The sequence below is a fragment of the Oryctolagus cuniculus genome, chromosome 4 (assembly GCF_964237555.1).
Source record: "Oryctolagus cuniculus chromosome 4, mOryCun1.1, whole genome shotgun sequence".
NCBI lineage: Eukaryota > Metazoa > Chordata > Mammalia > Lagomorpha > Leporidae > Oryctolagus > Oryctolagus cuniculus.
Window position 1 is genome coordinate 175,524,070 of NC_091435.1, and position 12,535 is coordinate 175,536,604.

Genomic DNA, 12,535 nt, shown 5'->3' on the forward strand with positions numbered 1-12,535 from the left:
CTGGTTCCAGGCAAATGATATCTTGTTGTATCCTCACATGGCAGAGAGCAGAGAGTGGAAGCAAGTTTCTGGTCCCTCTGTTAAGGGCACTAATCCCATTCAGGAGGTCTCTACACTTACAGCCTTGTCTAATCCTAGGCACCTCCCAAAGGCCCTACCCCGGATGTCTTGCTGGGGGATAGGGTTTCAACATACACATTTGGCTGGGGGGAACATTCAGTCCAGTATAGCCAGCTAGTTCTTTCATTCAGACACCATTTCTTCCAGAAAGCCTTCTCTGATTTCATCAGTGAGAACTGGTGCTCCCAATTCATAGCTCCATGTGCTTTACTTGTAATATGCAATTTTTATTCTGAATTGCTACAGCTTGCTTTTCTTAAAATGAACTAAAATATAGGACTCATGAAATGTGCTTATTGACTGAATGAGACGTGATGCTTCACTCCATCTCTACTCCATGCTACCTGTATTGTCTTCTAAAAGTTATCTGCCTTCCAGGTCAAATATGTCATTATAAAACACAGGCACTGGGGCCAGTGCTGTGGCATAGTGGGAAAAGCCACCATCTCCAGTGCCCGCATCCCATATGGGCGCCAGTTCAACTCCCAGCTGCTCCATTTCCGATCCAGCTCTCTGCTGTGGCCTGGGTGTTATATATTAATGTTAGCTGTCACAAAACACACCGAACGCCAGAATAAGGGAAAGGGTTTATTGGGGAACACCCAACAGACTGGAGTGAAGGGGCGGCGAAGGGAAAGAGAGGAGACTATAAGAAAGAGAGACAGAGAGGAGGCAGAAGAGAGACGAGAGGAGGAGAGGAGCCAAGAGAGCAGAGAGAAGCCAAGAATCAAGAGAGCAGGAACAGGCCCTTTAAAACTTTGCCCGAGGGCAGGCAGGGAAGCAGGAGCAGCAAATCCCATTAGGATGGGGGTGGAGCTTGACCATAGAGGTTGGGCCCTGTGGCCACCTGGCTAAAACTGCACCAGTTTCCTAACACTGGGAAAGCAGTGGAAGATGGCCCAAGTCCTTGGGCCCCTGCACCCTTGTGGGAGACCTGGAAGAGCTCCTGGTTTCTGGCTTTGGATCGGCGCAGCTCTGGCTGTTTCGGCCAAGTGGGGAGTGAACCAACGGATGGAAGACCTCTCTCTCTGTCTCTACCTCTCCTCTCTCTGTGTAACTCTGACTTTCAAATAAATAAATAAACAAATCTTTAAAAAAACAAAAACTACGGGCCGGCGCTGCGGCTCACTAGGCTAATCCTCTGCCTAGCGGCGCTGGCACACCGGGTTCTAGTCCCGGTCGGGGCGCCGGATTCTGTCCCGGTTGCCCCTCTTCCTGGCCAGCTCTCTGCTGTGGCCCGGGAGTGCAGTGGAGGATGGTCCAAGTACTTGGGCCCTGGACCCCATGGGAGACCAGGATAAGTACCTGGCTCCTGCCATTGGATCAGCGTGGTGTGCCGGCCGTGGCGGCCATTGGAGGGTGAACCAATGGCAAAAGGAAGACCTTTCTCTCTGTCTCTCTCTCTCACTGTCCACTCTGCCTGTCAATAAATAAATAAAAATTAAAGAAAAAAATCCATAAAAAAAAAACACAAAAACTACAACAACAACAAAACACAGGCATTGGACCACATGGGAATATCAGCTCTCTTAACTTTTTCTTATATAAGTTTGGAACTTCTAAATATTTTATTAAGAATTTTGCCCATTTATGTTTGTGATATCTATCACATGTATACAATATGGTGTTTCCTTTCATAATCCATTCTCTTTCTTTTGTAGCTAAGTTTGCTAAGTGTGAAATCACCGTCTACAAAATCAACTTGTTGGGAGGGGTATGTGAGAACCTCAATTGTATTTATAGTGTTTTATATTTTAGGTTAGAGGTGATATACAGGTGCATATCATACTATCTGTATGCCTTTAAAGTCTGAAATACTTTATAAAAATACAAAAGAGAACATCTGTGTTCTTTGTAGTGAATACAAGAAAACCAACTTCCTATAAAAATGCCTGTGTATTAGGTTAATCTGTATATGATCACACTAAATAGAAAAGAACTATCTCTTAATAAAACACTGTTACAAAAATAGAAAATGTTCTCCCGCTGACGTTACATGACTGATGGAAACTACAATCTTGAATAATCTGTGGGTATTCATGAATGAAATCAATTACATTTAGAGGAGCTATTTGTTGTTAGATTAAAAATGTAATTAGCAATTATAATGCTGTCTGGGGGTTCTGGTTCTAATGGAACAATGGGCAGATTTCTGGGACTTAGCAAATTGGTAGGTGGTTTATATCTTATCTTTCTTTTCTTTCAAACATATGTAAATCTTTTGCTGAGCAATTTGTGGGGTGGGTGGTGAGGAACCTTGCTTAAACTAACATATCAGATGCTAGCCTATTCATTTCCCCAGACGGGATCGCTAGGTTATGTGCAAGTAGACTGAGAAGCAGAAAATGAATGACAGCAGGATGTTCCTTTCTCTAATTCATATCTTCAAGCAAGAATCTCTTCATTTCATTTTGCCTCTTTCTGTAATAATAAAAAGAAAAAATAAATGCTCTTTTCTCACTAAACATTACTTGTGCTAGTTAAGCATTAGTGAAAATTGTCCGTATTTTTCCCAGTAGATAAAGCTACAAATTTACGAGGTAAGAAAAATTTCTCCTACAACTGAATGCTGTGAAATATATTTTTAAAAGTGTCAGAGAAGGAGGTGCGCTAGCTTGCAGCTCACACATAGCAATCACTTCCAAGCAACATGGGTGTTACTGGCCGAGTGTTCTGAGGGGACCTAATTCACTCACAAGCCAGGTCCTACCCTACTGCAGAAAATGCACCCCTGGAGAAGCTGTGAACGACTGCTGACCCAGATCCAGGCGCTGGTCATCTTACTTCACAGATGCACAGATCCCTTGCCTGCAGATTTTCTGCATAACAGAGGCTAGAGGAGGTTCTGGCTTAAACCCAAGGAATCTGCATTTTAACAAGTACCCCAGATGATTCTGTTGCGTACTTTGGGAAAAGTCTCAGAGAAAAACCCCTAATAATGCTCAAAAGGAAATGTATGTTCATTAAAACAAGTGAAGCTCTCAACGGAGGGCTGATCATTTTGGCGTGGTTAACAGAAGGCAATAGATTCTTATTTAAATAGTCAACTGGGCTTGAATCCAGTTGTGGAAATACTTTTTAAATGTGTTCCACTGAATACTCTTTGGAGTATATATTATCTATGAATTATTTTTGGTCTGTCCCTGTGTTTACAGAGTGTTTACTTCATTCGTGGTTCTCACTGCAGAGCTGATCCTTGGTTAAGGAATGAGCCCATTGACCCGGCAGTTCACGCAGGTGCTCTCGAGCCTGGCTGGACATCACATCACCTGGGAGACTCGTTCAGCCTAGGGCTGTCGGGGCCACGTACCTCATTTCCATTAGAATCTTTGGACACCGGGACCCACAATCTATTTCCTTAAATCATTTCCATGCTGCCAGACCTGAGAACCACGAGTTTAATGATAGCCAAAGAAACGTTGAGATTTTCAAGTTTATTTTTCTTGCTCAGACATTATCTTTACTCTTGCTGTGGCCAGAACCATTTTGGGGTTGGGTCCGATGAGTTCCCTGTAACTCTAAATTTTACGCTCTGTTCTCTCTGACATGTGGGCGAGTTTGATTGGCGAGGCAGGCTTCACTTCTGGGGCTGAGCAGCCAGAGGCCTCAAAACGTCCGGGCGCGGGTGCGACTTTCTCCAGGTGGCACCTTGATGACCCTGATGCACAGTGAGAGGCGACTGCTTGCAGGGGTGTTATCCACTTGGTCTGAAGAGCAGGGGGAAGAATTTAGCACTCGACTCCTGAAACCAGCTTGGCACCCTCTTGGGCACTGAGAGCCCGGCTACGCTGAACCGCGAAGGTTCCAGCTGGCCAGTCTGAGAACAGCGAGGTTTGGCCATGTTGGAGCAATGGCGAGGAGCTGGGATTCCCGACTCCGGAGCTACTAACCCAAGAGTTTTAAGATCCCCAAAGTAGGTTATTCTACAACCTGTCTGGCTTATGCCCGAATCGCCCAGGGCGCTGTGGTCTTTGGCGGCCAGTATCTTCCCCATACGATTCTGGGCTGGGCTGATTTAGAACCCCAGGACACACAGACCCCATCCCTCGGGACGGAACGTCCAGGCGGCACGTGGGCGGTCAGGACGCCTTCCCTCGGGCCGCAGGTGCCCCGTGCGTGGCCAGGCCTGTGCCGTCCTCCAGCCCCAGAGCAAGGGCAGCAGGGGCAGCGACACTCTTCAGTAAGCCCGAGCAGCGCTTGCAGCCCCCGCCCGACGGGTGCTCCTCCACGCTGGTCCCCGCATCGGAAGCAGCGTCACCGCACCTGTCAGGCCCCCGCCCCACACTGGCCGGGTCAGCATCCGCACTCTAACCAGCTACCCAGGAGATTCTAATTTACAAAGGAATTCGAGAAGCCTCCTGGTCAAGTAATTGATCAGCTGAACGGACCCACCCTTTGTGCCGGCAGCGCGCCAGCTCCGCCAGGCAGCGACGAAACCCCCCAGGGACATCGGAGCCGGGCTGCCCTGGGCAACTTGGGGATTGGCTGGTCTGGCCACGTGATCGGCACTGGCCTTCCTTGCGACCGGATTGGCTCTCGAGGACGCTGACGGACAGGGCGGGGGCGGGCCAGGGTCCAGTCGAGGCGCGCGGGGCCGAGGGGCGAAGGCGCCGGAGCGCGAGTGCGCGTGCGCGTGCGCGAGCGGCGGGGCTTCCTCGCGGGCCGTCGGGGAGGCGAGCGCCGGTCCTGAGGCAGAGCGGCTGCTGTCATGAGGTAAGCGCAGCGGCCGGGGCTGCTGCAGCCCGGCCGGGGCGAGCGAGGCGCGGACACCGTCTCTCGCGCGTGCAGCCCAGCCCGGCCGCCCCTCGTGGCCCGGCGCCGCTCTGCCCGCGCTCGGATGCGCCTCGGTCCTCCCCGCCGCGGCGGCTGCCGGCCGGAGGGAACTGCCCACCTGGCAGCCCTGCCGCCGCTTTGTTCCCGCCCGGACGGTGCGGGGTGCTGTGGCGCGGGGGGTCACGGCCTGGCCCCGGGCCCGCGCCGGGGGTCTCCGCTTTCGCCGGGCCCGGCGCTCGCGCGGTCGCGGCTGCGAGCGACGCCCGGGGCGGCCGAGCCGGGGCTGCCCGAGGGGGCTTCTCGCCGCACCTGCCCGCCCGCCGGCCGGCTCGCCGACTCCCACCGAGATTGCACGAAGGGACCCAGACCGGAGTGAAGGGGCTGGAGGTCTTGAAGGCGGTGGGGCGCTGGCGGAGCAGGTGTGGAGGAGTTCCCGGAGATGCAGGCTGCAGATGGTCGGCGAGCAGGGAGATGCGGCCGTGGCCGCACACCCGACCGGCACGCCGAGGTCCCTCTTCTGGAAGATGGGGCTGGCGGCGGCGGCGGGAGGGTTTCTGGGGCCGCCCTGCCGGGCGATTGCCTAATTTTAGCATCTGAACCGGCTGCGGGGAGCCGGCAGGCGAGGTCTGAGTTGAAACTATCCAGATCTCTTGCCTGTGTTTAAAAGAAACCATTTGGCTGCCAAAAAAGGTGCGTGTGGGGGGAGTATCTCCTGTCAGCAGTACTGTGTCTGGAAGCTTGAGAGCCGCTGAAGTGTGCAGGGTCCCCTGCCTCTCCTCCATTTCCTTAGACCTGCGGTAGTGGGGCCACGTTGTGCCATCTCGTTTCCGTCAGTTAAATAGTTTGCTAATCTGTTGGGTGTGCCCGGTAATCTGCTCAGTAAGAAATGGCTCAGCCCACGCCACGATTTTACCGTGTTCTTCTGGTGGACAAGGAGACTGCTTCCAGGGCCGGTCGGTGCTCTCATCCTCCCCCAAGTTATATTTCATTAGGAGACAGTCAGGTATTTAAATCTCTCAACGCACACCACGACTGTGAAACGTCTTCACTTGCTAAGAAATCAATTTACTAGGCAAGTTAAAATGATTTTTGTTTTGAGGAGGTAGCACTTAAATTTGTTATGGGGATTGAAGTCCGGTTCGTCAGCGTGCAGCAGGTCAACTTTGCATGGTTTTCTGAAATGAATGGAGAAGAGAAGTTGCTTGCGCTTGGGAATATCACAGGTGACCCCGCTAAAGTGAAATAGAGGTTGCCACCTGGTATACTGGTGGGACTAATTTAAAACTTTGTCAGTGGTTTTTTTTTTTAAACCTCGTGTGTAGTGAGCAGGAAGGCATTTTGAGGGTGATGTGGGTCTGTAGTTTGGACTTTATATTTGAAGAGGGAAACGTCACGTTTGTTACATAAACTACACCAAGGGCAGGCAGTATATGTGTGTAGCCCGCGGAAGGAGCAAGGATTTGGAAGGCTGAGCGGCACTGATTGGGTTTAAGCAAGGGCCGGCGGCAGATTGACAGGCTTAGGTCATCCTGAGGGAAGCAGCTTACTTCAGTGACCTGTAGGACAAGGTTTTGTTCTCTGATTGCATAAAAGCCCGCTAGCATTGCTTTCTGAGCAATAACAAAATGATTTCCGTTCTATTGATTCTGTCTCCTGGGTCAAGGAGTGGGGTAGGGTAGGTGGGGAGTGGATGAGAACAATTAGAGGTGATATAAGAACTTCAGACCGAGAGGCACTTAGCACTTGTGTTGTGCGATAGGGCTAGATAACAACGCCATAGGTGGGGCCACTGGCTGAGATCATCTGGTACAGAAGCGGTGGGGGACGAGGAATGCCAGGAAACGTTTAATTCAGTGAGGCTCTGCTGTTGTCCTCAGAACCTTGAGGCATTTCCAGGCACAGCTGCCCCATTATTGGCTAGCCTGGCTGGGCTTGATGTGGCTTCCAGAAGACCAGCACTCACATCGGAGGCTCTGGTGGTGGGTCTGTGTCCCGGGTTTTAAGCCTCAGTTAGGCTTATAATGTGTTCTAGAGAAAGAAAGGCCCACAAAGACACACATCGAGGCTGCTGTTCTTCGGGTCATGGCTTGTCTCACTCACAGGCTCTCAGGAAAGAGGTTGTCCCCTCCCTAGCAGTAGATGGCACTGCTGCCTCTGGAAATCCCTGGAGGAGGTGAACTATGGAGCTGGCATCACACAGTGTGTAGCCTAGAGTCCAGAAAGCTTTGAAGGGCTGTGGCCGCTCTCAGAGAATCTGAAGGAAAATAATTCTGAAAGCTGTAACTGCCCCGTTAATGGAGGAGTACTTACTGTATGTTGTGGGAATTGAGGAACGGCTGTGTTTATTAGTTGTGTGTGTTTCTTTTTTTAAAATTTTATTTAAGTTACAAAGTTTCATGTATTTAATACATACTTAGGAGCACAGTCACACTCCCCCCCCCCATCCTCCCTCCCACCCATGCTTCAGCCCTACCTGTTCTTCCCTCTCACATTTTCACTGTTGATTTTTACAAAGGTCTATTTTCAGTTGACATAATGGTCACATAGTTAACCTTACACTAAGTAAAAGAGTTCAACAAATAGTATGAACAGAAAAAAATGTCTATTTCACTTCAGTACATTACATTTCAGATACTCTATTAGTTAGATCAGGGAAAACGTATGGTATCTGTTTTTTTGGGACTAGCTTATTTCGCTAAGTAGTATGGTTTCCAGTTGCATCCATCTTGTTGCCAAAAAAAGGATTTTTTTTTTTTTACAGCTGAGTAGTACTCGATAGTGTATACATATCATAATTTCTTTATCCAGTCAACAGTTGATGGCTATATGAGTTGATTCCATATCTTTGTGAATTGTGCTGCAGTGAACATGGGGGTACAGATAAATCTTTCATATACTGATTTCTTTTGGTTTGGGTAAATTCCTGGGAGTGGGATTGCTAGATCATATGGTAGATGTGTATTCAGATTTTTGAGGGATCTCCATACAGTCTTCCACAGTGGTTGCACTAGTTTAGATTCCCACCAATGATGCACCAGGTACTGTTTTCCCCACATGCTTGCCAGTAGTTGTGGCTTATTGATTTCTGTATGAGAGCCATTCTAAGTGGAGTGAGGTGAAACCTCATCATGGTTTTGATTTGCATTTCCCTGATGGCTAGTGATCCTGAGCATTTTCTCAAATGTCTGTTGGCCATTTGAATTTCCTCTCTTGAAAAATGCCTGTTCAAGTCCTTTGCCCATTTCTTAAGTTAGTTGTTTGGTTGTTGTTGAATTTCTTGAGCTCTTTATAGATTCTTGATGTTAGCCCTTTATCAGTTGCATAGTTTGGAAATGTTTTCTCCCATTCTGTTGATTGCCTCTTCACTTTCTGAGAGTTTCTGTTGCAGTGCAGAAGCTTCTCAGCTTGACGTAATCCCATTTGTCAATTTTGGCTTTGATTGCTGTGCTTCTGGTGTCTTTTCCAAGAAGTCTTTGCCTATGCCAACGTCTTGTAGAGTTTCCCTAATGTTCTCTAGTAATTTGATGGTGTCAGGTCATAGATTTAGGTCTTTGATCCATTTTGAGTGGATTTTTGTGTAAGGTGTAAGGTAGGGGTCTAGTTTCATACTTCTGCACTTGGAGATCCAGTTTCCCCAGCACCGTTTGTTAGACTGTCCTTGTTCCATGGTTGATTTTAGTTTCTTTGTCAAAGACATGTTGGTTCTAGATGCATGGATTGATTTCTGGCATTTCTACTCTACCTCATTGGTCTACAAGTCTGTTTTTGTGCCAGTACCAGGCTGTTTGATTATAAATGACCTATAGTGTCTTGAAATCAGGTATTGTGAATCCTCCAGTTTTGTTTTTGTTGTATTAGATTGCTTTAGCTATTCTCGGTCTGTTGTGTTCCCATATGAATTTTAACATCATTTTTTTCTAGATCTGTGAAGAATTAGTATTTTGGGATTGCATTGAATTTGTAAATTGCTTTTGGCAGTGTGGACATTTTGATGATGTTGATTCTTCCAATCCGTGAACGTGGAAGTTTTTCCATTTTTGAATGTCGTCTTCTCTTACTTTTAGTGTTTTGTAATTTTCATTGTAGAGATCTTTGACAAATTGCTTAAATTTATTCCAAGATATTTAATTATTTTTGGAGCTGTTTTGAATGGGACTGATCTTGAAAGTTCTTTCTCAGCCATGACATTGTGTATACAAAGGCTATTGATTTTTGTGTGTTTATTTTATATCCTGCCACTTTACCAAACTCTTTTATGAGTTCCATTAGTGTTTCAGTGGAGTCTTTTGGATCCCCTATACATAGAATCATATAGTTTGACTTCCTCTTTTCCAATTTGTATCCCTTTGATTTCTTTTTCTTGCCTAATGGCTCTGGCTAAAACTTCCAGGACTATATTGAATAGCAATAGTTTGTGTGGGCATGCTTGCCTGGTTCTGGATCTTAGGAGAATGCTTCTAGCCTTTCTCTATACAATAGGATTCTGGCCATGGGTTTGTTATAATTTGCCTTGATTGTGTTGAAGAATGTTCCTTCTGTACCCAATTACTTAAGGTTTTCATCATGAAAGGATTGTTATATTTTATCAAATGCTTTCTCTGCATCTATTGAGATAATATGGATTTTGTTCTTGAGTTTGTTAATGTGATGTATCACATTTGTGAATGTTGAACAATCCCTGCATACCAGGGGTAAATGCCACTGGGTTTTGGTGAATGATCTTTCTGATGTGTTGCTGGATTTGATTAGCTAATATTTTGTTGAGATGTTTTGCATCTATGTTCTTTAGGGATATTGGTCTATAGTTCTGTTTTTCTGTTGTATCTTTTTCTGACTTAGGAATTGAGGTGATGCAGGCTTCATCGAAGGAGTTTTGGGAGGATTCCCTCCCTTTCAATTGTTTTGAATAGCTTGAGAAGAATTGTAATTAATTCTTCTTTAAATGTCTGGTAGAATTCAGTTGTGAATCCATCTGATCTTGGGCTTTTCTTTGTAGGAGGTTCTTTATTACAGATTCAGTGTCTGTCTTGGTAATTGGTCTGTTTAGGTTTTCTGTGTCTTTGACACTCAGTTTTGGTAGATTGTGTCTAGGAATCTATATATTTCTTCTATGTTTCCCATTTTGTTGGCATACAGCTCTTTGTAGTAATTTCTGATAATTCTTTTTATTTTTCTGATATCTGTTGTTACATTTTCTTTTTTGTCTCCGATTTTATGGATTTTGGTCTTCCCCCCCACCCCCACCTTTAGTTACTTGTGCCAATGGTGTATCAATTTTGTTTATTTTTTTCAAAAAACCAGATCTTAATTTCACTGATTTTTAAATTTTTTGTTTGAATTTTGCTTATTTCTTTTCTAATTTTAAATATTTGTTTGTACCCACTATTTTTTTGGGGTTTGGTTTGTTGTTTTTCTAGGTCCTTGACATACATCGATAGCTAATTTATTTGGTACCTTTCATTTCTTTTTGTAGGCACAGATTGCTATAATTCCCTCCTTTTTTTGAAGATTTATTTATTTGAAAGAGGCACACAGAGGAGAGGCAGGCAGGCAGGGAGGGAGGGAGTCAGGGGATCTTCCATCTGCTGGTTTGCTCCTCAGACGGCCACAACAGCTGCATCAATCTGAAGCCAGGAGCTTCTTCCGGGTCTCCCACGTGGGTGCAGGGGCCCAAGGAGTTGGGCCATCTTCTTCTGCTTTCCCAGGCCATAGCAGAGAGCTGCATTGGAAGTAGAACAGTTGGGACTCAAACCGGCACCCATATGGGCTACCAGCAGTGCAGGTGGCAGCTTTACCTGCTATGCCATAGTGCTAGCCCCTGTACTTCCCTCTTAACGCTGCTTTTGCTGTATCCTGTAAGTTTTGATATGATATATTGTCATCTTCATTTGTTTCCAGAAATTTGATTTCTTCTATGACCCACTGTTCTTTCAGGAATATGTTTTTCAATATCCATGTGTTTGCATATGATCTAAAGATTCTTGGGTTATTGATTTCCAGCCTTATTCCTTTGTGGTCAGAGAAGATGCATCATATGATTTCAGTTTTTTTGAATTTGCTGAGACTTGCTTTATGACCGGCACATGGTCTATCCTAGAGAAAGTTCTATCCATTGATGAGAATAATGCATATTCTGCTACTGTGGGGTGAAAAGTTCTGTAGATATCAGTTATGTCCATTTGGTCTGTACTGTTGATTAGCTGTGTTGTTTCTTTGCTGATTTTCTCTGTGGTTGATCAGTCCAATGATGAAAGTGAGGTGGGTGTTGAAGTCCCCTGTCACAATTGTATTGGAGTCTGTCTCTCTTTGGATCCATTAACATTTCTTTTTAAATATCTAGGCACTCTGTAATTGAGTGAGTATACATTTATTATAGTTATATCTTCCTGTTGAGTTGATCCCTTAATCATTACATAATGCCCTTCTTCTGATATTAGGATGGAAACACCTGCCCTTTTTTGCTTTCAGTTAGCATGTAATATCTTTTTCCATCCTTCTACTTTTAGTCTGTGTGTATCTTTGTTGGTGAGATGTGTTGATGTGTTTCTTGTAGGCAGCAGATAGATAGGTCTTGTTTTCTAATCTGCCCATCCAGTCTATATCTTGGATTGTTGAGACCATTTACATTCAAGGTGACTATTGAAAGGTAACAGCTTGGCCCTGCCATGTTTCCATCAATATTCCTGTTGTTTACTTTGGATTTCTTTTGTACTTTCCTGGGCGATTTTCTGCCTTCACATTCTTTCATGATGATGACTATCTTTCTGTGCTGCTGTGTGTAGCACCCCTTTAAGTATCTTTTGTGAGGCTGGATGCATGGTGACCAATTCTTTCAATGTCTGTTTGTTATGGAAGGTCTTAATTTTGCCTTCATTGATAAACAAGAGCTTGCAGAGTACAGTATTCTGGTTTGGCAGTGTTTTCTTCTAATACTTGGAATATATCTCATTATTCCTTTCTAGCCTGTAGGGTTTCTATTGAGAGGCAGCTGTAAGTCTAATTGGAGATCCTCAGACAGTAACCTGGCATTTCTCGCATGCACAGTTTAGAATCTTTCTATATGTTTTACTGTGGAAAGTTTGACCACAATATGTGGTGGTGAAGATCTTTTCTGGTCATGGCTGTTAGGAGTTTTATGTGCTTCTTGTATTTGGAGGTCCCTTTCTTTCTCCAAATTGGAGATTTTTTTTTTTTGTAATTATTTCACTAAATAGGCCTTCTAGTCTGTTCTCTCTTTACACAGCTTCAGGAACACCTAGGACCCATATATGTTGGGTCATTTGGTAGTATTTTGTAGATCCCAAAAGTGTTTTTTAATTTTCTTTTTTTTTTTGGTCTGTAATTTCCAGAGATTAGTCTTCTAGTTTGGATATTTATTTCTTCTGCCTTGCCAAGTCTACTGTGAAGGCTTTCTACTGCATTTTTTATTTGATTTATTGAATTCTTCATTTCTAATATTTTGATTTCTCTGTAAAATCTCAATTTCATGGGAAAAATTTTCATTCCTGTTATGTGTGGTTTTCTTTAGTTCATGGATTTGCTTCTGATTGCTTTTGAGTAATCCTTTTTTTTTTTTTTTGTGAGGTACAGTTACAGACAGAGGGAGAGGCAGAGGGAAAAGGTCTTGCGTCTGTTGGTTTAC

At 45.2% G+C, this 12,535-nt stretch overlaps 1 protein-coding gene and 1 long non-coding RNA gene across 15 annotated transcripts in view; one reads left to right on the forward strand and one right to left on the reverse strand.

Annotated features, from left to right (window-relative positions):
- Positions 1–3,539: 3,539 nt before the first annotated feature.
- On the reverse strand, positions 3,540–4,719 carry LOC138849424 (uncharacterized). Its single transcript, XR_011388295.1, has 2 exons — positions 4,513–4,719; positions 3,540–3,827 (listed from the first exon to the last, which is right to left on the reverse strand). It is a non-coding gene; the product is annotated as an uncharacterized lncRNA (long non-coding RNA).
- The window catches only part of TMEM108 (transmembrane protein 108), a 351,011-nt gene continuing 343,174 nt past the window's right edge, over positions 4,699–12,535 (forward strand). For 10 of the 14 annotated variants that reach the window (XM_070073068.1, XM_051835575.2, XM_051835577.2 and 7 more), the window contains exon 1: positions 4,699–4,833. The gene's annotated coding sequence lies outside the window, so the exon portion shown is untranslated. The remainder of the gene's footprint in view (positions 4,834–12,535) is intronic. The other 4 variants (XM_070073074.1, XM_070073075.1, XM_051835576.2 and 1 more) reach the window with 3 other exon arrangements.